At 48.8% G+C, this 27,676-nt stretch overlaps 1 pseudogene; it reads left to right on the top strand.

The window, feature by feature from the left end:
• Positions 1-609: 609 nt before the first annotated feature.
• Positions 610-20,103, top strand: LOC147972697 (uncharacterized; annotated as a pseudogene).
• Positions 20,104-27,676: the final 7,573 nt, after the last annotated feature.

Raw genomic sequence — 27,676 nt, 5'->3', positions numbered from 1 at the left:
ATTGTTGTATGATGAAGTTGTCCTACGGACTAAAACCCTTCGGTTTATATAGACACCGGAGAGGGTTAGGGTTACACAAAGTCGGTTACAATGGTAGGAGATCTTGAATATCCGCATCGCCAAGCTTGCCTTCCACGCCAAGGAAAGTCCCATCCGGACACGGGACGAAGTCTTCAATCTTGTATCTTCATAGTCCTGGAGTCCGTCTGAAGGTATAGTCCAGCCATCTGGACACCCCCTAATCCAGGACTCCCTCAGTCCGTATTCCCAACGGCCTCATCACCGTCTTGCTGAAGTTATATTGGCCGGGGTTGTACTGTCCGGATCCAGTCAGGCAGCCGGACCGTCGGGTTTTGGCCACGAGCTGGGACCACTGGGAAGCGGCCCGCCATGCGGACCATGACACCCATGCCAAGGCCGTGATCACTACTTTCTGGGTGAGTTCTCTTCAGAAGCACAAGTCCATTCTAGTTTCATTAATGATTTAACTCATGGCTTCTTCCATTCTTGTTTCATGCATGATTGTAGAAATTCTGTCGAGTTCTTCCGGAGCACAGGGCTAGAGCGGACCAGATCATGCTGCGCCAATGCAAGAAGAAGGCCCGCCAGATGCAGTACGAGGTGCGCTATGTGGCCATCTCCACATACTACCACGACGTTCTTGGTGTGAAGATGACCAGGGAAGAAGTGCGGAGGATGGGCATTACCTTGGAGAGGCCCGAGTTCTTGGCGGTAAGTATAAAAGATTTTTCATTATGCTTTCATATATTATGCTTTCATTACCTTGTGGTACATTATGCTTTATACTTTATGCTTCCATAACACCAATTTGGACACACCTACATGCCATTATGCTTTTATTATGTAGGTGTGTCCAAATTGGTGTTATGGAAAAGACGAGTCCTGGGCGGCATTGGTGGATCTTTGGTGTGATGAGGATGGAGCCTGGGCGGCTATGAGAACCAAAAATAAGGCTAATCGAGGGACGGAGGGAGTACATGCTCAGGAAAACCGAAACCACTATCTCCACAAGGCAGTTAATGTATGACTAACCCCATTAAACATTCTTCTTCTTCTATTTACCATCACTTTCTTATGTATGAGTAACCTCTGTTTGGTGGTGCAGGAGGAGAAACTGAAGCGGCCGCTCTCACACATGCAGGCCTGGGAGATCGCCCATACGCGGAAAGACCCCAAGCCTGGCGAGCCCAAGTACTACGGCAAGAAGACCGCGGGGAGGAAGAAGGCCTACTCCGAAGCGTATCTGAAGTTACATCCTGACACACCTGACCCCATTGCGGCGCCTCTGGACGACATGGCGGTGGTGAGGGTGGGGCCCAAGGAGCACGGTCGGGAGGCGGTTCTCGATGCTGTGATCACTCCTAGTATCTCCTACACACAGCTTCGTCGGATCGACCCGAGCCTGAGCCAGCGCACGAGCCAGCCAGTGACCAGTGCACAGTCCCTCTTTCAGGAGCAACAATCTGTAAGTATTTTCCCTCTTATCTTCATTGCTCACTTTATTTTCCGCATTTAGTAGTTTTATGAGTTCCATCATGTCATACTGTAGGCCTACCTGGAGTACACATGCCAGGAGACCATGGCGTGGCATCAGAGGCTTTATGAACACCAAGTGCAGAGGGATAGCCAGATGCAGCAGGCTTTTCAGGAAATGGCGGCCGACAGGTGTCCTCAGTTCCCTTCAGCACAATGCCCTCCAGCACAACCAGTGCTGCTGAGCTTTGAGGAGTTTGTGGCACAGAACGCTGGCCCCTCGCCGGTTAGTTCATCCCCAATCTATTCACCCAAAGCATGCCATGCCTTTCAACACAGTCATATATCCCATGCATATGTCTTTTCAACATCCAGGGAACAGGTGGATCTACCGTTGGCGGTGGTCTTCGCAGCACTCTGGAGACACGGAGCCCGACCACTCCGATCCACGGAGGCGGAGGCGGTCTTGGCGGTAGCTGCCGCTAGCAGTGACGACCTGGGCTTCAGCGGTCTTGGCGGTGACGACCTCCGCGGTGCTCGATGATCCTTGTGTGTGGTGATGATGCTTGAGATGACTTGTGTGTGGTGATGATCATTTAGATGACTTGTGTGCTTCTCTATATGCTTATGCTTATGTTGGTTGTGATGATGATCATTTAGAGACTTGTGTGTGATGATGCTTATGCATATATTGTTGTGATGGTGCCGGATGATATCCCGTTGTGTTTTATATGTCTATTCCATCATATATATCTGCTGATATGTGCCGTTATTTGAATTGAATTGATTTGAAAACAAACAGAAAAAAGAAAAAAAAGCAAAAGCAAACTATGCCGACAGCTAGGCCGTCGGCATAGGGCTGGCGTGAGCTCCCAGTAGCTGACACGTGGCACCTATGCCGACGGCGTAGCCGTCGGCATAGGCGCCCACGTGTCAGCTACTGGGAGCTCTGTATGATGGAATATGCCGACGGCTTGGCCGTCGGCTTAGTTTCAAACTATGCCGACGGCCCAGCTGTCGGCATATCCCTGGTCCACGAGCAGCGACTGGTCGCCACGTGGCACACCTATGCCGACGGTCTAGCCGTCGGCATAGTTTTTGACTAAGCCGACGGCCTAGGGGTGCCACGTGGCGACCAATCGTCGGGCAGACTTGACGGCGGCCGCCGTTAGGCGTGATTGTTGCCGACGGCAAGGGCCGTCGGCATAGATGTACGGCCCCGTCGGGAAAGCATCTATGCCGACGGCCTCCCTGGCTATGCCGATGTATATGTTGCCGACGGCCCTATGCCGACGGGGGCCGTCAGCATAGGTCTGTCCCGACGGGACTCAGGGCTATGCCGACGGCTAGGCCGTCGGCATAGGGGGCGATTCTGGTAGTGATGATCCTTCCCACAGAGCGGTGGTGACGGGCGATGGACATGGCGATAGATTTGCTGGCAATCAAGAGAGACCAAAGGAAGAAGCAACAAGTAGCCGGCCCTGATTTTTTTCTACAGAATTCACAGGCTTGCATTAGGTACTGATGGATGATGGATGTTGGCAACAACTGAAGGAAAATTCACAAGTAGCATGTTTGTTTGCAAGAGTGGATTTGGTGTGGTTAGAGTCATTTCTGCTGACCTTTGCATTTGGCCCTGATATTCACACGCCGTTGATGTAGACATGTAGTACTACTGATGGATGATCCCCCGGTGTTACCTGTTCTTTTATGCCTACTTCAGCATTTTCTGCAACACCGTTGCTCAACGCTACTGTACAACTTATAGTGTTGAACGATGCTGTCCTTCAGTGTACTCACCTATATATATTTGTGGTTCCTGCTGTGGTGCATAGGGGATAGAAGAGACCCTACCGAAGAGGATGCAGAGGACGAAACACTGGCGTCGCTTCGCTGACTTGCACCACCATACCTCCCTCGTGTTTTCAATCATACCCGTTGCTTATTTGATACTCCCTCCATTGCACAATGTAGTGCTTCCTCTATCCTCGTGCTTCAACTTTGACCGTAAACTTAACTATCATGACCGATTGCGGCGGGAGCAAAAATTATATCAGTGAATTCTTATTCGAAAGAAGTTTTCAATTATATAATTTTTTTCTCCCGCCGCAGTTGGTCTCATTGGTTAAATTAATGGTCAAAGTTGAACCTCGGGAAACGCGGGCGCACTATATTTTGGAATGGAGGGAGTATTTGGTGGAAAATTTGTATTGTTCATTGTCATGTGTTGAGCATCGGGTGTGATTTCTCGATTGCTCATGCTCGTGAGCTGAACAAAAAGCCACTAAGTGCATACCCGCAAAAAAAAGGGCACTAAGTTTCCGAAAATCCAACTCGGTGCCCAGGCTCATCTACTCCCGGTCAGAAACAAAATCAAAACAAATACTAAAAAAATTCAAAAAAATCCTAAGTTACTTGTTACGGATGGTGTGTTATTGTGCACCGCACCATGCGTGTAGGAATGGAATTCGATGTGAGAGAGTTTCTTGTTTCTCCATGTGCTGTTTTCTTTTTTTGAACAGGACTTCTCCATGTGGCTGTTGCGATGTTGCTCCGTCTCAAAAAGTCAAAATAGAGCGTTCAAAGCACAGAATGTTCAAACATGCGAAGGCTAGAGATTTCTCTACATCCAGAGCAATTTACAAGTTTGTGCTCTATATGTAGCAGACACATGGAATGTGCACGGCAAATTCCTCACGCTTAGGCACTAGGGCAAAGTTCCCCTCCCCTTAAAGCCCCACTGGCCAGCCTATGGATTCTCCTCCCATATGCATGCCGCTCCGGCGGCTGGTGGCGGGGAGGGGAATCCAGGTACCTCGGATCCTGCTAGTAGGTTAGGTTAATTTTTAGTCCTTACAGGGCCGGGCGAGCTTCATCTCCGAGATGGTTTTCGGGGCCTAGGTCCTCATTCATCTGTCGGGACGGAGTCAATGTAGCTCCGGCATAGATTCATGTTTTCTCCTTGAAGCGACGGGGCTAGGGTTTCTTGCTAAATATGTGCGATGGCTAGATCTAGTGTCAAATACTTTGAGCAATTCAATGGTTCAACATCGATGACTATGGGTGTGTTCTGATCTCCTCCAGCTTCTAACTTCACAAACTTCAGAAAAGTTTTTGAGCCGAAAGCTTTTACACTAAGAAGCTAACTTTTGGAAGCCAAACGAAACCACAGTGCAAAAACTTGGAGCTCCATCGGCCCAGCTCCACCGATTAGAGAATCAGAAGTTCACCTCTATTTACAAGGAGTTGCCACCGCCAAAGAAAACGGTTCACTGCCCCTCCTCGAAATAGGGCTATAGTAGCGATCCCAAAGAATCGCTAACCCTCCCTTCCCCTCGTATCGGTGCACTGGGTCCGAGTTGGGCTGCCATCAGCCGGCCCAATATGTGCCAAACAGGCCCCAACCCTCCAAGTTGGGCTGTAGTAATATGAGAAGCTGGCGATCGAAGCAGAACGATTCTGGATCGCCAGGTGAAGCAAGAAGTCACGGAAAGAAGCTCGATATATGAAGTTTTGTGAAGTTGGAGGAGATCAGAACACACCCTATGACTCTAGGATACAATTTATTACTCCCTCCTTCCCAAAATATAAGGCGAGATTGACTTTTTACGATCTTTGATGCAGGACTTTGACCACTAATATCTTTCAAAGCATATGGATTGAACATGTATAAATAGCATCATCGTATTTGTCTTGTAAAATAATTTTATATCATATGTATGTATACTCATTTGATAGACATACAATACATGAAAATCACAGTCGAGGTTATGCAACGAAGACCAGAAAAGTCAAACCGCGTCTTATATTTTGAGAAGGATGGAGTAGTTGGGTATAGTTTCAATTCTATAGCAAAGGTGGAAAGTATTTCATAGGTAAGCTTTTCTTAGTAACAAAAAACACACCAGCACATATTACTACGTCTACGGCTTTCATGGACAAGGTCTTTCCATATTTTCCACTGGTTTGCTCCCAGCCTAAAATTGGGCCTCCACACCAGCACATGCATCCAGGAGCCCAGTACCGAGCCATCTACTTTTTCGTTTTGCTCAAAAAAAATATCTACTTTTTCGTTTCTAGGAGCCCACCACCTGCACGCGAGCCGCGAGGGTTCTCTCGGACGCCCTGGGATGCCCTGCCAAAATTTTGGCCGTTGACCCAATTTGGAAGCTCATTTGGATGGAGGCCAAAAAATTGGTGCGCCCGTACCCTCACATCAGCCTTAGTTTAATTTGTAGCCAACTTTTTGGCAAGGCGTGGGCGTCCAAATCCTGCACCAATTATTTGGCAAGCCCGTGATTGGCAAGGCAGACACAGGCGCAAACCATACAGCCTCTCAGTTTCCACCGCCGCCGCCTGCTGCCACCATCGGGCGAGAGAGATGCCGACCGAGCGGAAGCGCCGGAGAATCGTCGTCGACCCAGACGACAAGCCGCCGGTCTACCTGGTGGTGGAGCACGAGCAGGCCAATGAGAATGAGCCAGCCCACTCCTTCCTCACCTTTGGCACTACAAGGACGCCCAGGATCCTACTACTAGGGAAAACCCTAGCAGTAGCGTTGGTTTTGTGCTCACTAGTAGCACGCGCGCGGGGGGGGGGGGGGGGCTACTAATAAGGCTCTACAGCTATTGCTTAGCAGTAACGCGTGCCCGCACGCGCTACTGCTAGGACAAATAGCTGCAGCGTTTGTTCGCTCCCACGCTACTGCTAATATAACTAGTGGCAGCGTATTTTCTCTCCATCGCTACTAGTACTCTTTTTTTAGTGTATTTATGCGCCATCGTACAAATATTGGTACAATACCAGTTATGAGGTTTACATCATTATGTCCATAACAGTGTGTCAAATGAAGGTGGATTAGGTTCAAGTGGAGGCAATATGTGGTGCATGTCAAAAGTATACTACTAATTCAAACTTGATCTAGTTTGGACCAGTAGTACTTTCAGTGTGCACCACATGTTGCCTCCGCTTGAATCTAATCCGCCAGCACAAGCTATTAATCATCATCATAGTCATTACCACCAACAGTATTTATTTAATCACCACTAACAGTAGCTAATAATAATCATCATAGTCATTACCACCAACACTAGCTATTTTATCATCATAGTAATGGTGTAGCACATCATCATGCTCAAACTCATTTCTAGCTAGCTAATCACTCCTGCTGCTCTCTCTTAGGTAAAATAACATAAAACATGTGTAGCTCTCCTCCTTGATCAAGTTGGAGCATGCAGATGAACCTGTCTCCTAATCATGGATAGCGCATCTGTTTGCTGCCCCCTAGTACTTCTCTGCGCTTCCCCATCACATATTTGGTCCAGTCTTGCACTATTAAGCATCCGTCGCTAATCTTGAATGCACTAAAGTAATATGTAGGATATCTTAGCCGTAAGCTAATAATACTCATGGTACCTTTAGTCTCGATCCCATAAGGCACAACATTCATCGGTAGTCCCTGTTGAAGAACATCGTATGGTAACATACTTAGCAATGAAGTTTAGCTTCAAAAATAATGTATGGAAAAGATGCACTGAGGACAAATAGTAAAAATCTTACCATCCTTCTTAAATAGATGTGACCGTAGTTCATTACGAACACTATTGGTCGCACGTTTTCAGTACTAACATTTATAAATGCAGGAAGAAAATTTGTCTTGACAGTATCAAGATCCGCAAGCCATGAAACATAATGACTGAGCTCCTCGCAGTTTAGTTCAGCCCCGAGACAGTAGTAGGTCCTGTCTACCAAGCGCTGGACATGTTTGATTGCACCGAAATAAGCTGACAATACAAATTAGTTGTCAACTATTTTTGAATAAACAATATCAAAGACATAAATATGGTTGAGAAACTTATATAATGGTATAACTGGAGGCGTCTGCACATCGACCCAGATGTCGGTATTACCTTCAATATCATCTTCCGGACGAATATCAAAGGTGATAACCATATCAGGCTCAAATGCATAAGTCTTGCATAGTGCTCGCCATGTTTTGCATCCAAAATAGGTGTAGGCGTCTGAATCGTGGAAAATATAACCATGCTTGGTCTTCAGGTAAACTTTCTTTACCTCCATAGTATGACTGAAACCTATCTTATCCAATACAAAAACTCTTGCATGGCAGGGGATATGCTAGTAGAATAGTAAAAAATATTATAAGTTGAATCAAATGATGCAAATGTCATGCTTAATTACGAAAAAAGACATGTCGTTGTGACTTACTGTATCCACTTCGAATGTAACGCCCTCGATGCGGCTATATCCACCACGTGTCGAAGCACGACTTAGAGGCATAACCGCATTGAAAGCAATGTCGCAAGTGAGGTAATCTTCACACAACCCATGTAATACAGAAGGGAAAAAGATACATAGTTGGCTTACAATCGCCACTTCACACAATACATGAATAAAGCATTACATCATCCAGATACAATCAAGGTCCGACAATGGAACCAAAATAAGAGAAGACTACCCCAAATGCTACACAGATCCCCGATCGTCTCAACTGGGCTCCACTACTGATCAACTGGAAACGGAACAACATAACGAACACAATCTTCATCGATCTCCTCCTTGAGCTCGGTTGCGCCACCTGCACGATATCATCGGCACCTGCAAGCTGGTTTTGGAAGTATCTGTGAGTCACGGGGACTCAACAATCTCACGCCCTCGCAATCAAGACTATTTAAGCTTATAGGAAAGGTAAAAGGTATGAGGTGGAGCTGCAGCAAGCGACTAGCATATTTGGTGGCTAACATACGCAAATGAGAGCGAGAAGAGAAGGCAAAAGCACGATCGAACAACTATGATCAAGAAGTGATCCTAGAACAACCTACGTCAAGCATTACTCCAACACCGTGTTCACTTCCCGGACACCGCCGAGAAGAGACCATCACGGTTACACACGCGGTTGGCATATTTTAATTAAGTCAACTTCAGGTTTTCTACAACCGGACATTAACAAATTCCCATCTGCCCATAACCGCGGGCATGACTTTCTAAAGTTCAAATCCCTGCAGGGGTGTCCCAACTTAGCCCATCACAAGCTCTCACGGTCAATGAAGGATATTCCTTCTCCCAAGACAATCCGATCAGACTCGGCATCCCGGTTACAAGACATCCTCAACAATGGTAAAACAAGTCTAGCAAAGCCGCCTGAATGTGCCGACAAATCCCGATAGGAGCTGCACATATCTCGTTCTCAGGGCACACTCAGATAGATCAAGCTATGAGTAAAACCAGCCCTCGAGTTTCCCTGAGGTGGCCCCGCAGGCTGCCCATTTCGGACCAACACTTAGAGAAGCACTGGCCCGGGGGGGGGGGGGGTTAAAATAAAGATGACCCTTGAGTCTGCAAAACCCGAGGGAAGGTGGTAGGTTGTTAGTGCAAATGGTAAAACCAAGGTTGGGCCTTGCTGGAGGAGTTTTATTCAAGGCGGACTGTCAAGGGGTTCCCATTATAACCCAACCATGTAAGGAACGCAAAATCCGGGAACATAACACCGATATGACGGAAACTAGGGCGGCATGAGTGGAACAAAACACCAGGCATAAGGCCGAGCCTTCCACCCTTTACCAAGTGTATAGATGCATTAATTAAATAAGAGATATTGTGATATCCCAACAAAATATCCATGTTCCAAACATGGAACAAGCTCCAATCTTCACCTGCAACTAACAACGCTATAAGAGGGGCTGAGCAAAGCGATAACATAGCCAAACAAAGGTTTGCCAGGACAAGGTGGGTTAGAGGCTTGGCTCAACAATATGGGAGGCATGATAAGCAAGTGGTAGGTATCGCGGCATAGGCATAGCAAAAGAGCGAGCAACTAGCAAGCAAAGATAGAAGTGATTTCGAGGGTATGGTCATCTTGCCTGAAATCCCGCAAGGAAGAAGAACGAGTCCATGAAGAAGGCAAACGGACGTAGTCGAACGGATCCTCACAACTCCGGAACGGAACCGAATCTAACGAGGGAAACAACCCGGAAAGAAGCAAACAACATAGTAAACAACCATCACATAATCATGGCATGATGCACAACCAAGTATGATGCATGCCCCGTTTAATGAAGCATGTCATGGCAAAGTGCAACAAACAACACTACAAATTAAGTGGAGCTCAGTATGCAACGGAGTTGCATATTGAAGAAAACACCACATGACTTATTTAGATCGATCTTGTTTATGTACCCAACAATATTAAATGTTGTTAACCATGGCAAGAGGTGAAGCAAAAGTAAACTACACAATCTAAGCAATTTAAATGGGGCCGGAACCATCAAACAACAATTCCGGTAAATCCCCATATGCATTTAGCAATTTTGTGCAACAACAATTTTAAACATTTAAATGTTATTATCATGATGCGAATGACATGAGCAAGTTTTATGCAATATTTATGAAAATGTTAGCAAGAGCATTATGAAGCATTTGTCACCGTGGTGGAAAGGAAAGGGGTGCCACGGCAACGATAATGAAAATGGTGCCACGACAATGTTCCGGTTCTGGTAACCCGATTGAGATACCGATGCAAAGGAGAAATGTGCGGATGCGTGCAAAAGATGGTGGGGCGCTCCCGGATTTCGGGTATCCCACGGGTTAGCGACAAGGAAACGAGTGACAAATTGGACACGGTGCAAACACGAGCATCTCATACATCACACATGCATTCGTTCACGGGCGGTCGTCTCGGGGTTATACCTTTGAAGCATGCGTTATCGGAGCGGTTCAGTTCAAACGGTGTAGTCGTTCACGATCGTCGTGGGAAGTAGTGGTACTCGGCGAAGGCAGGGGAACTAGTTGTTCATGGTTCGTTGTGGGAAGTAGTCGTTCTTGTGGCGACGGTAGTCGTTCACGTTCTTAGTTGCACAATTTTCCGTAGATGTTCGGGATCACGACGAGGGACTTGACGTCCACGGAGGCTTCGAGGGTCGACGGTAGTTGTTCTCGTATCATCATGGAAGTAGTCATACTCGGTGATAGTGGTACTTGGCGTTTCGTTCGGTACTCTCGATCTTGGCGACGGTAATCATTCCCGTTCGTTCGGAGAGGTGCTTGCTGACTCCGAGCCCTTCGCGGTCGACAGTAGATGAACTTGATGCTTGCGATGCACATGTCTCTGTCGACGGTAGTTGTACACTAGTCGGAGAGGGGCTTGTCAAAAAATCCCGGTTACAGGTTCTGTAGTCGTTCAAAGGGCCCAACACCGGGTCTTGGCGAAAACGACGGGAGGCAGGCAGCGAACAACGACACGATGTTCAGGTGTTGCAGTGGTCTTGGCGTCCAGCGACAGCAGTACAGGAAGGCAACAGTATGGCCCAAGGTGAGGTTGCAGTAGGCCTTGGGCGTGAACTCCGGCGACGGGATGACGAGGAACGACGATATCCCGAACGGAGGAGGTCGGGGATGACGAGCTCGAAGCGGCGCTGGAGCATGGTGACACGACGGTCGGACGAAGCAGGGAGGCGCGATGGAGGGACCGGCTGGTGGCGGAGCTCGCCGGGCGACGGAGGCGCGGTGCTAGCGAAGGGAGGCCATGGCAGATGGGGCGGTGCGGAGCAGCAACCTGCTGCTGGTCGCCGGCGCGGACGACCCAAGGGGCGGCAGGCGTGCGGCTCCAGGGACTTGGCGCGGCGGCCTCAGCAGCAAGGGGCGCGGTCATGGCGGGGCTTGGCTGCTCATTGGTGCTGGTCGCCGGAGCAAGCGGTGACGAGGGCGGCGCTGGGGCGCTCTTGATCGAGCAAGGGGGGCTGCGGGGATTGAACAGAAGGGTGGATCAGGAGAGGGCTGCAGCGTGAGGAGGGAGAGATGAGGAGTCGGGCACCCTGCAAGCTGTCGATCTCTCTCTCTCTCTGACGGCGCTGGAAGGGAGGACCGAATGAGGGGAGAGGGAGTCTGCGAGGGGATCGGGCTAGGGTTATGGAACTGGTGGGGCGGTTGGGCCTTGGAGCCGGCCCAATGGAAAAGAGAACGGCCAGGGCCTGCTAGACTGCCTCTCCTACTCTTCTCTCTTAACCAAAAAGAGAAAAATAAAAATAGATAGAAGGAAAAAAAATAGAAAGAGAGGGTATGGATGGAATTTGGGCATGGAAGTTAAATTCCCGGACTCACAAGAATGCGCTGGTTCCAAGAAAAATGGAATAGCCTAGATCGAACGAAAAGAATTCAAACTCATTTGAATCTAATTCAAATGGGTTTGAACTAGGGCGAGGTTTTAGGGGTATCCAAAAATGTTGAGAATTTGGTAAAGCTCCGGAAAATGATGAAAGAAATAAGTGGCAAGACTAGAGAGTCGAAACTTGAGGCAGAAAGGCCAAGTGATTTAATTTGCAAGTGGGTTCATGGGTGATTCCAAAACAATGGAATATTTTATAATAGCTCTCTAATATTGGGAGGGTATGTTATAAAGAGAACTCACCATGTGAATTCCCTCGGTTTAAACGGATCGAAGATCCATACGGTTTATTTAGTTGAGTTGCAAAAATTAAGGACATGATGGCATGATGACATGATGCAATGCAAAAATAAAAGGAGCAAGCAAAAATGAAACACACAGAGAAACCCGGAAACCCTGGAAGGCAACTCAAGCTCCGGTCTTGGGGCGTTACAACACTCCACCACTACGAGAGGATCTCGTCCCGAGATCTAGAATGGCACCGGAGAGAAACGAAAGAGGAAGAGAAGAGGTAAAATTAAGTTGCTCCTTTAACAAACGAGTGAAAACAAAGAACCTTGCAAGGTTGATCAAATTTGAAAGAAAGAATACAACGAAGATGAACAAAGTTGAAAACCTCCGTTAGAAAAGAGGAACAAGGAACATTACTAGAACCTTGTAGGTAGAAAGACATAAGAAAAGGGTTGCAATGGACAAGAAGTACATGCAAGCACTCCGGTAGAAATGAGATGTACAAGGAACGATAAGGATCAATTATGACAACACTCCGGTTGGAAATGGAAAGTAAAGAATATGGGCTTGGCAAAATGAAAGCACTTGGATGAGACTCCAGTTAGAAGATGAATGATAGACACAACACTCCGATTAAACAGGATATAGAAGGATTAAGAATTTTATAATTTGGGCAGCACTCCGACTGTAAATGGAAGGAATTGAATAAGAACTTGACAAGATGAGAGGATACTTGATGAAATGAACAACACACTGCCTCGGGAACTATTGAAAGATTGGTACAAAGGGTAAGAACGATTTCATACGGCACTACGGTTGAGAAGGGAGCCAGAACTTGACAGAATGGGAAGAACTTGAAAAGAGGGCATGACACTCCGGTTAAATGGATAAGCACAAAAAGAACATGATCTTTGACAAAACGAGATGATGGGTGCATATAGCAACAAAACAATGCCTCCAGAACGAAAGAAAAGAAGTTGGATCATTGGAAAGGAAAGAATTGAGAAGAAAATGACAACTTCTGCCACAAATGAGCTTGGAAAACACCCTTCCAAGAAGGTTAAAATGGAATTGTTGGAAAACCAACAACGAAAAGGATAAGCTTGATATGGACTTATAGAAGACATCTCAAAATTATAAGGTGACAACTTGCCACTCACGGAAAAGATTTGATTGGGAGCTAGAAAAGATAGAAATCTTCTTCCATTGAGGTGATAAGGATAAAACTTGGATCATAGATAATCACCACAAGAGCAACATTCCCAATGGAAGGCTTTAGGTGAAATTCATACCAAGATAACTCCATGGAAGAAAGTGATGGGTTTAAATACCTCATTCTTGTGAATGAAGAATGATATATTACCACCTCAAAAGATAAGGGAGAAACAATTGCACTCAGGATTGCAAGATGAAGAATACTTGAGCTCCTTAGAAAAGTCTCTCGATGAAAACTTTGAGAATGAATTAAATCCTTGATGAACCATCAAGTAGAGCCTCCATGAAGAACTTCGGCAACAAAAGTATGAACAAAAAGGAAGTGAAGGATGAAAAGAATAAGATTGAAGCCTTGAAATGATTAGATGAAGTTTCACGATGAGATAAAGTGGAAACTTGGAACTCCGGAAAAAAGATGAAGCATCTCGAAACCAAGAATTTGATGAGCCTCTGGAATAAGGAATTAATCCCTTGGATGAAAAAATAATAAGAATTACGTTATGCGTATCCTTCATCAATTTAAATTAATGACATCCCACGGTTTTGGCATACCACTTATTCTCATAGAAAGGATTAAGATAGATATAGCGCAAACTTGAGGAGGTCTTCAACAAACCAGCGGTAGGATTTGAGAAGCACGAATGCATTGACATGATAAACGAAGGAAGAGAATCTTGGAAGAACCACCGTAAGAATTGAAAAAGAACAAAGAAAAGATAAAGAAACACCCGGAAGAATTAGCAAATGAACGAATATGCTTGAGAGAATTTAGATCCATGAGAACGAAGAGATCACGATCTGATTAGAGATCACTTGAACGATGCACCGGTAAGATTTGGATAACAAGAGCTGAAAGCTGGAATGAATAATATTTGAAAAGATGGCCTTCGGACGAAAGAAATGGAAACAACTCATGAAATGCTCTGGATGGGTGCAAAGAATTCTCATAATCGAAAATAATTATGAGAGGATGGCAACAAGATCGAATCACTAATCTTGAAGAGAACGGACCAAGATTTAGAGGAAACACTTCTTCAGTCTTCAAATGCAGAGAATGACGATGAGAAACACCACCATGAATTGTTGATGCACTCCAGAATTAAAATTGGGAAGGTTGAACCAACGATGAAAAGAATTTGAAAGATCTTGGAGAAAATACATATGACTGATGATAATTCATTCTTACGTCAAACTTCAAAAAGAAATTTGAGGATAGCTCCGGGAAAATAAGAAGAGTCAGGTAAGATCCTGGGTTAAGGCCCACTCAAAAGAAACACCGTTAAACCATTTGAAGAGAGAGATTGCACCGGTTGATTTAAATGGCTCAAAAGAGATAACATCCTTGAAATAGCTCGAACGAATGCAGAGTGGAAACACGAATCTTCGAGATATCTTCAGCACCCCGGAACAAAAGAATAGCGAGCGGGAAAAATTATGAGGTGCACCGGCAAGAGAAGACATTTGAAACGAGGAAAATGATATGATCAATAAAGCTTGAATTAGATCCAACGGAGAAGAAAATGAGTGAAGAGTGACAAACTTGAAGCTCCGTTAGAATCTTCATGAGAATCACCGGATACGAACATTGAAAGAAAAGAATGGAGAAAAAGTCACATGAATAAAATGGATACTTGATTAAGATATCTGAGTCCTTGAAGAAAGAGGGTGGGTGGGTGGGAAACAAAGGCAACTTGGAGACGGATGAAACAAACACCGTTGAGAAGAACTGATACTTGATCTTGCGGATGTTGTAAAGATCGGATCCACTTGAAGAGAAACACGCCGGTTGAAAGGATTGACATGACAATCTTGACGATCAAGCAGGATTAGTATCCACATAGAAATATGAGAACACCACTTAGGAAAGGTATGGAATCAACATTTGACACTGAAGCAACTCGAATACCACAACTCAAAACAAACAAAGGATTGGCTTGCAAAATAAGCCGGAACAAACATATGATAGAGATTTTGTCCGAAGTTTTCATGGTGGGGCCTACACGGGCTCGATCGTACAACACCATCATGTACAAGGCAGTGCACATGACATATGAAGCGTCCCTGAGTCGGCATACACAAGGACTCTTTAAGACGCAACGAGACCACTGTAAAACCAACCGTGGATAGGCGGACCACTAGACGTCGAACCCCAATTTCATATCATACATCTGTCGGAAAGATATCCTAAGAGCTACTTGAATTCCCACTTATAAACTCCCGAAACTTTCCAGTTATGCAATCAGGTGTTGGGGATACAGGGGAAGCATAATATCTCACTCAAAACTAGCAAATCCTACATCCAGCTGTATCCATCCTTCAACACATAACCAAGAAACCTTCGGAAATCGTTTACCTCAACCTTCGAAAAGCATCTGTTATACGAGTTATCGCAATACTCCCGAACTCCCGCCCCAGTACTGGGTGGCATCGAGGTTATCTCACCAAAAACTGCATAAAGATATTTTCGATGTCGGTGAACTCAGGTATTCCAGAATCTCAACGATAAAATTGTGACGACAACACCTCGGAGCTCAACTACCCGAGACACTGCCACTAGCCCTAAATGTCAGGAGGCACCAAGAACAATGTTCTCATCACAAAACCATCGGAACGATTCCAAGATACTCGCGTGATCCTAAATTTTTTAAGGGAAATTTGAGAAGAGAAGAGTCAAAACTCTACGTCAGGATGCCTCACCAGAGCGATGAAGGGACTGGGGAGTAAAAAGAATCCTACTCTCTGATATATATAATCCTAAATGACTCAAAACATTTTTCTAGACTCAACAACGCCAACGATTCGATCAAGCAGGGGGCTCCTAAGTCGGGGAAGGCTCTGATATCAACTTGTAACGCCCTCGATGCGGCTATATCTCCCACGTGTCGAAGCACGACTTAGAGGCATAACCGCATTGAAAGCAATGTCGCAAGTGAGGTAATCTTCACACAACCCATGTAATACATAAGGGAAAAATATACATAGTTGGCTTACAATCGCCACTTCACACAATACATGAATAAAGCATTACATCATCCAAATACAATCAAGGTCCAACTATGGAACCAAAATAAGAGAAGACTACCCCAAATGCTAAACAGATCCCCGATCGTCCCAACTGGGCTCCACTACTAATCAACTGGAAACGGAACAACATAACGAACACAATCTTCATCGAGCTCCTCCTTGAGCTCGGTTGCGCCACCTGCACGATATCATCGAGGGGGGCTGCGGGGATTGAGCAGAAGGGTGGATCGGGAGAGGGCTGCAGCGTGAGGAGGGAGAGATGAGGAGTCAGGCACCCTGCAAGCTGTCGATCTCTCTCTCTCTCTGACGGCGCTGGAAGGGAGGACCGAACAAGGGGAGAGCGAGTCTGCGAGGGGATCAGGCTAGGGTTATGGAACTGGTGTGGCGGTTGGGCCTTGGAGCCAGCCCAATGGAAAAGAGAACCGCCAGGGCCTGCTGGACTGCCTCTCCTACTCTTTTCTCTTAACGAAAAAGAGAAAAATAAAAATAGATAGAAGGGGAAAAAAATAGAAAGAGAGGGTATGGATGGAATTTGGGCATGGAAGTTAAATTCCCGGACTCAGAAGAATGCGCTTGTTCCAAGAAAAATGGAATAGCCAAGATCGAACGAAAAGAATTTAAACTCATTTGAATCTAATTCAAATGGGTTTGAACTAGGGCGAGGTTTTAGGGGTATCCAAAAATGTTGAGAATTTGGTAAAGCTTCGGAAAATGATGAAAGAAATAAATAGCAAGACTAGAGAGTCGAAACTTGAGGAAGAAAAGGCCAAGGGATTTAATATGCAAGTGGGTTCATGGGTGATTCCAAAACAATGGAATATTTTATAATAGCTCTCTAATATTGGGAGGGTATGTTATAAAGAGAACTCACCATGTGAATTCCCTCGGTTGAACGGATCGAAGATCCATACGGTTTATTTAGTTGAGTTGCAAAAATTAATGACTTGATGGCATGATGACATGATGCAATGCAAAAATAAAAGGAGCAAGCAAAAATGAAACACATAGAGAAACCCAGAAACCCTGGAAGGCAACTGAAGCTCCGGTCTTGGGGTGTTACATCGAAGTTCTCATCCAGCTTGATGCTGAAGCGCCTATCATCATCTAGGAAGATTCCGTCGCACAGGCCGCGCTCGTCTTTGCAGTATTTGCAAATACCAAAATCCTTTTCGTCGTCAGACATTTCCTATGTTCATAGTTAAAACATTAATTGAAAATCGATCGAAGACAACTACTAGGATACTCAACACATAAATCCGGGGCACTCGATAGTTCCTACATTTCTGGCACAAGTCATACCAAAATTCACGGAAAAATCCGGCATGACCTTTGCTAAAATAGGACATATCGAGCGCCTGAAATTTTCCGGAACGTAAATGAATCAACACTCCGGCAAAACATAGGCCACTCAGAGGTGTAACCTGCAAACATGACCGGCCACTTGGGCAAGCACATATCCTATTTGAGCAACACAAGATATACATTTCAAAATATCTTACAGGACTCAAATTAGCATGCATTCAATAAGCAAAAGTAAATCATCTCATGCGTCCGTACATCGTCGAATATTATCACTAATACATGCCGAATAGTGTCATACATATAACATCACTAATACAACTAAAACCCTAGCACATGACGGGTATCGGCGTGGGCGGTGGACACCCACAGAGAAGGAACCATCACGGGATCATAGCTCCAGTGAGATCCCTGGAGAACCTGCCAGGTATTGGAGAACCTGTGTTCCAATGCAAACAACTAGCGACAGACGTGCGCGTCCTCCTCACTGACACGGTGACGCACCACCTTCGCGGGGTCCTCGAGCCTCTGGATCGTCACTGGCCCATGCGACCGCCACCAAAGAAGGTTCGGGTCAACGACAGGCTGGCTCCTCACCAACCTGCGCCCCCGGTAGGTAGTGCCTCCCAGTACCACCCCGGCGGAGCCCAGTCCCGGACATGGCCCATCTGGTCAAGCAGGTGTCATCCTCCACCGACTCGACGACGAGGATGCGGGATAGGCATCGTCCACATCGATGCGGGAAAAATTGCTTTAACTAAAAAAATAGCAACAAGTTCTTACTAACTAGTTCTAGTAATTCAACTAGTTCTTACTAAAAATAAACTTACTATAAATAGAAATAAACTAGTACCTAATTAGTACCTAGTTCTTACTAACTAATTAGTACCTAGGAACTACTGCCCTAATTACCATCTAATTTGATGAAGCTAGGGGTGGAAAGTGGTAGCAGATATTCCAATTATCCAACTATAAAGTGAAATAGGTGGTCAAATTTTACTCGTTTTATGATTCATCTTAGAAATTTGATTCGTTTCCACCCTTACATGAACCTTAACTCATTTGAGCCGCATCCGCATCCGATTTGTTTCCACCCTTACATGAACCCTAACTAATTTGATGCAACTAAAATATAAAGAAACCCTAGGCAGAGGTGGGGGAGAGGGAGGAGCAGGCGTGCTCACCTCGGGTGCCTGCGACGAGGGAGGGGCAGGCGGCGTCGAGGTGGGGTTCGGGGCTCGAGCGCACGGCGGATGGCGGCATCGAGGTCGGGGTCGGGGGCGGCGTCCGGGGCGGCGTTGAGGTCGGGGGCGGGGGCGGCGTTGAATCTGGGGTCGGGGACGGCGTAGAGGTTGTGCGGAGAGCGCGCGGCAGCCGACGGGTGACAGCGGCAGCGAGAGTGGAGAGCTGGATTTGGGGGAAGTGGCCGTGGGGAAGGACGAACCCTGTGGTTAAGTCAGAAGTAGCAGTAACGCGTTCCAGAAAGCGCGCTACTGCTACGTTAGCTACAGCACGTTCTGGGATACACGCTACTGCTACTCCTTTCTCTTTTTCCCCTTTTTCGTTTAGTTTTCTTCACATTTTATTTTTTTGCTTTCACCTTAATCTATTTCTTTCATTTTCAATTACCTTTCTATTTGCTTTCCATTTAATTTTATATCCTTTAGCAGTAGCGAGTTTAGATTAAAACATGCTTCTACAAAGAAAGTAGCGGTAGCGCAGTTCGATATAGGTCGCTACTACTATGTGTAGCCTATCGGCTAAGCCGTGGGAATTTTAGTAGTAACGTGTTTAGAACAAGACGCGCTACTGCTAGAACTTTATCTGCAGCGTGGTTTGCACAGGCGCGCTACTGCTACTTAGCACCAGCGTGCTTTTTTGACACGCGCTACTGCTAAAGTTCTGTGTATAAGGTTTTCCCTAGTAGTGTCCCCCTGCACCTCAGCCAACACGGCATGACCTTCGCTGCCATGGAGTCGCCGTTGACGTCGCCGCAGGAGCCGGGGTCCCGGTGGATCGTCGGCATGGGAGGGGACGAGGAGATCCACACCACCATCTACGACGTGGCAGCCTCCAAGGAGTGCTAGGGCCCCTGGCTCCACACCATGAAGATGGATCCCGTCCTGGTCCTGCTGCGCGGGCGGCTCTACATGCTCTTGCGCCGCCCCTCCGTCAAGCGGGGCGCGTTCGGGCTCGACTACATGCCCTGGTTCGAGTAGATCAGCTTCGAGGACGGCCGCCCCCGGTGCGCAGAGGTCTGCAAGGAGCTCGAGTGGCCGCCGGTCTTCCCATGCCGCATCACCCCACCCGAGTACCGCGACCCGCCGCCGGTGCGTGTCGCCTCCTACGCCACCGTCGGATCCCACATCCTGCTCTCCGTAACCATGCATGTCCCCAAGGCTGTCAGGAAGAACTATAGGGGGAGGTGCGGGTACAAGGTTGACATGAGGAAGTACAAGGGGACCTGCGGGTACGACGTGGACAGGGGCGTGTGGGAGATGGTGCATGAGAAGAACCTCCCTTTCCGCGGCCGGGCCGTGCCCCTCTATCTCCTCGGAGGCCAGCTCTTCATCGCCCGGTCCAAGGAGAAGTGGAGGGGCAGCGCCGCCGCGGTGTACCGTATGCATGTCCAGGTCCAAATATCTGCATGTCCAAATATCTGACGATTTAATTGCTAGAGCTGTAGGTGCGCGGTGCCAGCAGGGCCGTCGATCGGAGATTTCGTGGCCTTTGCGGCGAAGAAGAGTGGAGCGGGCTCGGGGCGTGGGAGGCGCTTCGCGCTAGGCGGCCGCGGCCCCAAAGCCGTGGCCTCGCGCATCTGGCTGCTGACGAGGCCGTGCAGCTCGGGCTCGGGTGCTGGCGTTTCATCGGGGGTGGCGACGCTTATCGAGCCAGATGGAGGTTCAGACGGAGTTGTCCAGGGAGGACTGGTCATGCCTGCCGGTGCCCCCTGTGGTGGCGGCGGCGGCGGGGGCGTCGTGCGGTTCGGAGGCGATGCGCTCTGCACCGTGGCCTAGGGTTGGGCCGGATGGGCCGTCTGCGGGGGTCATTACTGGGCCGGCATCGGGAGTTGGGCTGGCTGTGGGTTCTGGGCCTGGGCTGAGGGGACATATTGGTTGCGTCTCTAGCCCACTAGTGGGGATGGGCCCAGAGATGGCCTCGAACCTGCGGCCCCACGTGCCCCATCGGCCCAACGAGCCTCGGCCCGGTACTCGCCCGACCTCTGGCTATAAGTGGATGAGGAGGGGTTGCCTGGATCCCCATTTAGGGTTTCCAGCCACCACTCGCGAGGTGCGGCGCCTCGCTCACTCCGCCTGCACGCTCAAGATCTGCCCCCTCCTCCCCCCTCCTCCATTCCTTCGCGGCGGTTGTGATGGGAGATCGGCGCGCAGACAAGAGATCAATGGAGGTTTCAGATCCGGAGGCGGAGCGGCGCTGGGAGCGGGAGCTGCGTGACAAGGCGAAGCGCATGATGCGCGAGCGGTCGGGTGGCCGCGAGGCCAGAGAAAAACGTGGGGGATCCCGCGACCATGGCGGGCGTGAGGGGGATTGGGGTCCTCCTCCCCCGTGGTGGATCCAGCAGCAGGAGCGCAAGAAGAAGAAGGTTTAGCAGCGGCGGCGCGAGCTTGAGAGGAAGCATGAGGCTCACCCCAACTGTAGTGAGGGCCACGGGGACCCAATGGCCAAGAAGCCGCGTGCGCCCGGAGATCCACTTGAGGTGGTGCTGCCTTCTGCGTCCAAGGGTACGACGGAGGAGCCCATCACAGTGGAGTAGGCACCGGAGGTCGAGTGCTTCAAGTGCGGGCGCCTTGGACACTACCAGTCCAAGTGCAAGTCCCCCCCCTCTGTGTGCTCTGCAAGGAAGAAGGGCACGCGTCCGCTCACTGCCCTACGAGGGGCCGCCAACTTCATCTTCAAATCATGGGAAGTGCCATCTCTGGGGAGGGTTTCTTTTGCCTAGAGTTTGAGGATGAGAACGAGTCCGAAGCCCCCATCGATGCTCGCATCAAGAACGCTGCCATCCTCTCTGCAGAGCCGGGAAAGCTTAATCTGCGGATTCTCAAACAAGAACTGAAGCACATGGTGACCGGAGATTGGGATTGGCAGGTCACACAAGTGGGAGATGACGATTTCGTGGTGGTCTTTCCTTGTGCAGATCTGTTACACATGGCGAAATCAAGTGGTAAGTTGTTTCTGTCTATCAATGACATCACTGCGCGTGTGCGCGATGTGCTTCACGAGGAGGTCCAGCCCATGGTGATGCCGGAGACATGGGTGCGGCTCCATGGCATCCCAAAGAAGCATAGGCGTGAAGACCGCATCAGGGAGGGGTTCCGGATGCTAGGCCGGCCAATCATGGTCGATGAACTGTCTCTGATCAGGTTGGGGCCTGTTCAGATGAAGCTCGCTTGCAAAGCCCCGGAGAAGCTGAATGGTGTCGTCGAGGTGTGGTTCAACCACGAGGGATATCAAATTAAGGTGGAGCATGAGACCCTGCCCAAAAGGGGTGGCGAACGAGCCGTGCTTGGATCTGGTCCTTCCAATCCCCCTGCCAAGGACGCGAATCCGGGCGCGCGGCCGTAGGGCAAGGACAAGCATGGTAGGGCTGAACCAGGCAAAGATCTGCAAGGGGGCAAGGGCGGCCCGAGTGCTGTAGCGAACCAGGATGCCAAGATGCAAGACAGGGGGAAGCACAAGACGACAGCATCCAGGATACATCCATTGACATAGAGATTGACACGGAAACTTGGGATAAGCTGGGTGCACTGTCGCCGGAGGCTGGTGCCATTGGGGTGGCGACTCAAGACACCGCGGTGAGCGTGCCGCCGCTCGCCCGGTCGCTGGAGCTCTCCTTCAATGAGTACGAGACCAACCTTGCCCCGAACCAGGTGGCGTTGACTCTGATTGGCGCGGGCGGGGTCTCCTCGGCTGCTTCTCTTCCTGCCTCATCCTCTCTAGTGGCCGTGGGGGCGGACTCTGCTTGCGTGGTGAACGAGGGTATCGACCTGACGCCTGCTCCTCGCCGGGGTTCCAACAGCGCTGGTCGGCAACCTAAGAAAACGGCGGGGAGGAAGCCGGCTAACAAGCAGGCGATGGTGGTGGCGGAGGTGGCGACATCTGACCATGGTGGAGAGTTGGGGGTGGTGCTGGGGGCGACGGGAACTAACAACAAGACCAGGCACACCAAGGCAATCCCTGTGGTGCAGCGCGCTCCTAGCGTTCGGGCCAAGGCCAAGCTCGGCGATTTCTCTTCCATGGAGAGCGCGAAACTCCGCATCGCCAACAAGAACATGGACGCCGCGGGTAATCCCTTGCCATCTTTCCGTATTCTAAATGCTTTCTTGGACGATCACCTGGCGAGCATTTTAGACGATTGCGGCGTGGAGACCCGAAGGTCTCAGAACGATATTATATCGCTCGTGCGCGCGAGGGAAGATGCACAAGCTGCGCTGGAGGCCGCTGCAGTGCGCTGCGCTGACAACAACGTGTTAGCCATAGTTCTAGTAGCGGTTGGGGACAAGAGAGTGCCCGACGAGGCGACACAAGCTAGGGAAGCTGGTGTCCTTCCTTCTAATGGCCGAGTGGCGGCTAGGAAGAGAGTGGCGAAGGCCGTGACCTCTCGGGGTGTGCGCCTACGTAACAGGGTTATTTAGATGAGGTACATGTTCTGGAATATCCGTGGCTGTGGCCACGATGGCCAGCGCACGCAACTTAAATAATACATGGCCAAAGAACATATTGACGTGGTTGCGCTTCAAGAGACGATTAAAACTAATTTTACCTTCAGAGATCTGCTCGCGTACGACCCTCTTCAACGATTTGATTGGCAGTGGGTCCCCGCTGTTGGGCATTCTGATGGCATTTTGTTGGGTTGTAATAAGGATGTATGTGATGTACTTCATTGGGATGTTGACGTTTTCCTTTTATCCGCTACTATTAAACATCATGTATCTGGTTTGTCGTGGGTGGTCGTGTGTGTGTATGGACCTGCCGATCACTCCAGATCGCCAGCGTTCCTACTCGAACTGACCAACCTGGTCGGGGCCAAAAGGGAAAACAACCTCCCTGTGGTTGTACGGGGTGATTTTAAGCTGATTCGCTCGGCGGCGGATAAGAATAATACTAATAACGATTGGACTAGGGTGCCCTTATTCAATAATGCCATTGCGGCAGCAGCATTGCGGGAAGCAGCATGGACTGGTGCCAGATATACCTGGACTAACAAACAGACACAACCGGTCTGTAGCGTGCTGGATAGGGTCTTTTTTACGCCCGAATGGGAGGTGCTGTTTCCCATGTGCTCTCTCGTGGCGGAGACGCGTATCGGATCAGACCATGTACCGCTGATTTTTTCCTCAGGGGAGATTCTGATTCGGCGTAGCCCTAGGTTTTACTTCGAAATGGCTTGGTTCGAAGCGGAGGGATTCGCCCAGATGGTGGTAGATCCTTGGGGAGAGATTTGTAATCAGCTGGGGCCCCAACGCAGGCCAGCAGAGTGCTGGAACGCGGCTGCCGGCAAGCTTCGTGCCTTCCTGCGCGGGTGGGGCGCTAACCACGGTAGCGAGTCCAAGAAAGAGCCCGCGCATTGTAGAGACAATTGCGCTATTAGATGCCGAGGCAGATCGCCGTCCCTTCTCGGAGGCCGAGTGGGCCCATAGATACACCTTGGAGAATCAAGTCACGACGATTTTGCGCGCGGAAGAGGAATATTGGCGACGCAGGGGCGGAGTCAAATGGGTCACGAAAGAAGACGCAAACACAGGATATTTCCATGCCTATGCGAACGGGCGGAAAAGGAAGTGCTCCATTCTGCGTCTCCAAACAGATCACGGTATCCTGTTGACGCAGGAACAAATCGTGGCTCATATCTACGAGTTTTTCATAGGTCTTTTGGGGACGGCCGTTGAAAAACCGTTACGCTTGCGGATGATCTGTGGGATCCCGCGGAACGTGTCTCATCGGAGGAGAACGAGAGGCTTTCCCTCGCTTTCCTCCCTGAGGAAATAGACCAGGCCCTACACGACATGAAAACGAGCACGGCGCCTGGGTAGGACGGATGGCCTGTTGAGTTCTTCAAGAAGTTTTGGCCCTGCCTTAAGCCTTGTTCAAGAATTCATTCGATTAACCAGTTAACTTGCCGATTAATCCCTACTCATAGTGTTCCCGAGTAGCTTATTACCCGATAAATCGTCCGATTAATTGATTAAATGGCCGATTAACTTGCAGATTAGCCTATTAATCCCCTACTCACCAGCCGACCGAGCAGCTACCAGTTAACAATTTCCAAAACAATGGCCTTAAGCACCTATTCTATGACATTGTCAACGGATTCGCTTTAGGCACGGTTGACCTATCCCGTTTGAACTATGGAGCCATTAGCCTTATTTCTAAGGTGAAAGGGGCGGACAACATTAAGATTTTTAGACCCATTACCTTGATTAACGTCCCCTTCAAAATTTGTGCGAAAGCTTATGCCTTGCGCTTGGCTCCGGTCGCTCAAAGGGTTATTAGTTCTAGTCAAACGGGTTTTCTCAAACATCGTAACATCCTCGAGGGACCAATTGCGTTACAAGAGATCGTTCATGAGTTGAAACGGACCAAGGCACAGGGAGTGCTTCTTAAATTAGACTTCGAGAAAGCGTATGATCACGTGAACTGGGAGTTCGTGAGGGTGGTCTTCCTCAAAAAGGGTTTTGAGGCAGGATTCGTACATCGCATCATGCACCTCGTGTGTAGTGGGCACACGACGGTCAATGTCAATGGCACAATGGGTAAGTTATTCCGTAACAAACGTGGCCTACGTCAGGGAGACCCAAGCTCGCCACTCATTTTTAACTTTGTTGCGGATGCCCTAGCGGCCATGATTAATAAAGCGAGGGTAGCGGGGCACATTAAAGGGCTTGTAGCCCACCTTATTCCTAGTGGGGTTATGCATCTGCAATACGCAGATGATACGATGCTCTTATTCGAACCCGACGACCACAACATAGCTACCATCAAGTTACTACTGCTCGCTTTTGAGATTTTATCGGGGCTTAAGATCAACTTTCTGAAGAGAGAAGTGATCACCATTGGGATGGATGATCTAGAAAGCACTTGGATTGCGAATCTACTTAATTGCAAGCTAGGGAGATTCCCGATTAAATACTTGGGTCTTCCGATCTCGACCAAGAAACTAACCATAGCGGAATGGGAGCCACTGTATGGGAAAGTCGCTAACAGAGTGAGCCCTTGGAGGGGCAGGTTTTTGTCCTCAGCGGCGAGGCTTATTCTCACCAACTCGAGCTTATCCTCCCTTCCTATTTTCACAATGGGAATGTTCCTACTTGCGGATGGGGTTCACGCTAGACTCGATACTCCTCGCTCCCAGTTCTTTTGGAAAGGAGCTGGGACCAAGCGCAAGTACCACTTAGTGAAATGGGCAGCGGTTTGTAGGCCAAAAAATTTGGCGGCCTGGGTATTATGAACTCTAAACTCATGAATGTGGCCCTGCTTACTAAGTGGTGGTGGCGTCTCGCCCAAAACGAGTCGAGACTCTGGGCAGACATTCTCCGGGCTAAATATTTCCCGGATGGGAATTTGTTCAAGGCTAAAAGCAATGGTTCGGCCTTTTGGAACGGGGTCCAAGCGATACGACCGGCCTTTACAGTGGGTGCGCAGTTCCGTGTAAACGATGGCAAGTCCACACGCTTCTGGCTTGACCATTGGTGGGGTCAGGAACCGTTGTGGCAATCTCACGCGGAGCTGTACCAACTGCAACGGACACCAACATTACGGTGGCCGATGCTCTGTGTGTCCAGTCTCCGGCCACCTCTTTTATTAGGACTCTAGAGACAACGGAGGGTGCTAGCTGGGACGCGTTGGCAGCTAACTTGGGAGGGCTGACTAGTAGTAATGGGGCGGATACGATTATGTGGATGTTGACCTCCTCCAATAAATTTACGGTCAAGTCCCTGTATGACAAGCTCTCCGAGGGTGCTACGCTGGATATAGCTAGGGGACTATGGAAGGCCGGCATTCCTCTCAAAATCAAGATTTTCTTATGGCAAATGTTTCGCAACCGCTTACCTTCTTCGGATAACGTGGCCAAACGCAATGGGCCGGCTGACAGAACGTGCACCACTTGCGGTTTAGGGGTGTGACGCCCCCGATTCAATCGTACACTAATCATACACGCAAACGTGTACGATCAAGATCAGAGACTCACAGGAAGATATGACAACACAACTCTACAAATAAAATAAGTCATAAAAGCATCATATTACAAGCCAGGGGCCTCGAGGGCTCGAATACAAGGGCCCGATCATAGACGAGTCAGCGGAAGCAACATTATCTGAGTACAGACATAAGTTAAACAAGTTTGCCTTAAGAAGGCTAGCACAAACTGGGATACAGATCAAAAGAGGCGCAAGCCTCCTGCCTGGGATCCTCCTAAACTACTCCTGGTCGTCTTCAGCGGGCTGCACGTAGTAGTAGGCACCTCCCGAGTAGTAGTAGTCGTCATCGACGGTGGCGTCTGGCTCCTGAGATCCAACGTCTGGTTGCAGCAATCGAGTATAGAAAGGGGGAAAAGGGGGAGCGAAGCAACCGTGAGTACTCATCCAAAGTACTCGCAAGCAAGGAGCTACACTGCATATGTATGCATTGGTATCAAATGGAAAAGGCTATTATATGTGGAATGAACTGCAGAATGCCGGAATAAGAGGGGGATAGCTAGTCCTATCGAAGACTACGCTTTTGGTAACCTCCATCTTGCAGCGGGTGAAGAGAGTAGATGGTAAGTTCACCAAGTAGCATCGCATAGCATAATCCTAACCGATGATCCTCCCTTCGTCGCCCTGTGAGAGAGCGATCACCTGTTGTATCTGGCACTTGGAAGGGTTTGTTTTATTAAGTATTAGTTCTAGTTGTCATAAGGTCAAGGTACAACTCCAAGTCGTCCTGTTACCGAAGATCACGGCTATTCGAATAGATAAACTTCCCTGCAGGGGTGCACCACATTTCCCAACACGCTCGATCCCCTTTATCCGGACACACTTTTCTGGGTCATGCCCGGCCTCGGAAGATCAACACGTCGCAGCCCTACCTAGGCACAACAGGAGGTCAGCACGCCGGTCTAAATCCTATGGCGCAGGGGTCTGGGCCCATCACCCATTGCACACCTGCATGTTGCGTACGCGGCCGGTGAGCAGACCTAGCCTCCCTTATACAAGAGCAGGCGTTCCAGTCCAACCC

The sequence above is a fragment of the Triticum urartu genome, chromosome 5A (assembly GCF_056163025.1).
Source record: "Triticum urartu cultivar PI428250 chromosome 5A, HENAU_Tu73, whole genome shotgun sequence".
Classification (NCBI taxonomy): Eukaryota; Viridiplantae; Streptophyta; class Magnoliopsida; order Poales; family Poaceae; genus Triticum; species Triticum urartu.
Note: the sequence above shows the minus strand (reverse complement) of the source record. Positions and strands in the feature narration are given on the sequence as shown.